At 33.9% G+C, this 3,153-nt stretch overlaps 1 pseudogene; it reads right to left on the minus strand.

Annotated features, from left to right (window-relative positions):
* Positions 1-1,232: 1,232 nt before the first annotated feature.
* The window catches only part of LOC145113010 (uncharacterized), a 2,543-nt pseudogene continuing 622 nt past the window's right edge, over positions 1,233-3,153 (minus strand).

Raw genomic sequence — 3,153 nt, forward strand, 5'->3', positions numbered from 1 at the left:
TGTCCTTGGGGACCTAGAGAGGTCCAGATTTGGAACCATATCCTTGTGATAAGTCCAGATCCGAGTATGACCCCATTTTGCACCAAATGTGACCATATCGTTTCATGAAATGGGATCTAAGCAAATAGAGATCAAGGTGGTAACTTTTTACCTCTAAATGGATGCTCTAAACTAGTATATGTCGGATCCCAAGCCTTCTCCTCTCTTCAAGCTCCTCACCCTTCAAGTTTCCTTCTCAAAAGCACAAGTTTTACTCTCTAAGACTCACACACACTCAAGGAAGCTCAACAATGCGACTAGGGTTTCTTTCTGGGATGCAAGGACGATGAGGGAGGCTACAAATTAGCCATAAGTCCTTTAAATAGGGTACAAACCCCTGAAAATTAGGGTTTCTCTCTACAACGCCTACTCGTCGAGTCGGGCCTTCCGACTCGTCGAGTAGGGTTTAAATTCCGCGTCCTCATAATAGCCTATACTCGACGAGTTGGAGCTCCCCAACTCGCCGAGTCCATGCACAAAACCCTAAAACTTACATAAATTAAATAATACCTGCAACAGGTGTTACACTATAGCATCGATTAAGAGAATCATTGAATAATCTATTTTTAAAAACATTTTTTTTCATATATATATATATATATATATATATATATATATATATATATATATATATATATATATATATATATATATATATATATAAGCAAGTATGCTAATTTAAAAAAACCATTCACATTGTTTAAACAATTCTCCTAAACTCAAGTTATATGTATCTTTTGTGTTGTTTTCTATTACATATGATCTTTTTTTTAACAACAAATCTAATACACTCCCAAATTCATCTATGTCTCAAACAAAACTTGAATTATCGACCTCAATGTGGGAGGACAACACTTGTGATACTGCAATATATATATATATATATATATATATATATATATATATATATATATATATATCAAGGTTGCAAAAATCGTTCGACGGTAGCTTGGCGGTCGACTGAGGTTAAAGGATTAATCGATCTCGACGGGGATTAATCGGGGACCATTAATTATTAATAAAAAATTAATATAAAATAAGCAAATAACCATACAAAAAGTCATAAAATAAGAAACCATACAAAAAGTCAGAACTAGTATTTAAACATTTAAGTCATCATCCATTACAAGTCCAAAATAAGTTTACTAATAATAAAAACACACATTTTTATACATTTAAATGTCCATATTCTTCTAATCTTCAAGTTCTTCCACTATTTTAACTCCATCCGACTCATATTCATCTTCTTCAAACACTTGCTCCTCATTCTCGGATTCGAAATCTTCATCGTAAAGTTCTCTCGTTGTTGAACTTTTATGGGGTACTTGAGTATCATTAGTCTTGAGAGCTTCATCAATCGCTTCCATAACTGATTCGGGGTCAACTTCATCTCCATCACCGTCATCTCCATCTATAATCCATTCTTGAGCCGAGTGAGAATCATTTGCTAAAAGCACTTCCAAAGTCCTATCTTTTCTCTTTTTGTTTTTTTTCCATTAGATTAGCATTGAATTGAACATAAACAAGATTGTTCAATCTATTTGTCTCCAATCTATTTCGTTTCTTCGTATGTACCTATAAAAGTATACATAACAAAAGCTTAAAAACATGTTTGATATTTAAAGATTATAACTTTATAACTAACCGCTTCAAACGTGCTCCAATTTCTTTCACAGCCCGATGAGCTACTAGTTAAAGAAAGAATCCGCATTGCAATTTTTTTCAAATGAGGAGTTGAGCCGCCAAAAAGTCCCCACCATCTTGCTATAATATTAAAGCAAAAAAACATTATTAAATTGATAGATATAAAATTCTATTATTTTATAAATTACTAAAATAAACATAAAGCATATTACCCGGATCAAAGTCGGCATTGTTCACCATACAACCTTTAATTGCAAGACCTGCTCCAAATCTATCAACTTTTTCCTTGTATTTTGGCAAATCAATCATCACGACTTGTCTTTGCATCTCAAAATCTTCAAAAAGTAATGCATCAAAAAATTCAAGAACCGCATCCATTACGTCGGGATCATGTTGGAGTTGGGAATCATTATAATGGTAATAAGGATTCAAAAGATAGGCCGTCAAATGTAATTTTGAATCTAGCCTACCTTTCATCTTGTTGTTTATGATATCTATAATAGGCTTGTAAGCTTTCTCGTTGCCACCCAAAGCTTTCATAATTTCTTCTTTTGCTACTTTAAGCTCACCATACACAAACCCCATTGAGGGCTTCCAATCCGCATCAACCATTCGAAGGACTTTCACCAAAGGAGAAAACACTTTTAAACATTGGGTCACATCGGCCCAAAATTGGAGACTTGTCACCATTCCATATGAGGCTCTTCCTTTAGGGGTACCGGAAAATTTGCATTCCTCCCACTCGTTACTAGAGAACATATTTTTTAGTTGCTCCTTCTTTTCGGATAAACTTTATAATGTTAGAAAGACGGAAGCAAATCTCGTGACTCCCGGTCGGATAATTTCCCTTTTCTTGCTGTGGTTTCTCATCATTTCCAAGGTTTTGTGGTGAGCATAAATGAAGATGGTTAATTTCTTTGCTTGATCTAAGACTTTCTTAAACCTTGGAAGTCCACCGATACCTTGAAAAAAAAAAGATTACATAACAAATTTAATGAATTATAGTATAAAATAAAAGATGATAAAAACTAAATTGGTAAATAATGTAATAAAAAAATATAAATACCTTCGAGCATAAGGTTAATTGTGTGTGTCGCACATGATGTCCAAAAAATAGTTGGTCTTTTCTATTATAGTAACTTTGCAGCTGCCATGTTATTCGTGACATTATCGGTTACAACTTGAACAACATGATCGGGACTAACTTGTTGAATGTAAGATTCCACATAATCATATATGTATTGGCTTGTATGTGCTTCATTGGAACATTCTTGTGATGATAAAAAAACGGTACCCATTTTTGATTTACACATAAATTCATAATGCTCCTTCTCTTTCTATCGGACCAAGCATCAGTCATGATCGAGCATCCAATCTCTTTCCATTCTTCTTCGTTTTTTTTCAACAAATTTTTTGTTCTTTCAACCTCATGCTTTAGGAGTGGGTCACTCAAAGAATACCTGGTAGGAG

Source organism: Lactuca virosa, chromosome 5 (genome assembly GCF_052849685.1).
Source record: "Lactuca virosa cultivar CGN04683 chromosome 5, Lactuca_virosa_CGN04683_v6, whole genome shotgun sequence".
NCBI classification, from domain to species: Eukaryota; Viridiplantae; Streptophyta; class Magnoliopsida; order Asterales; family Asteraceae; genus Lactuca; species Lactuca virosa.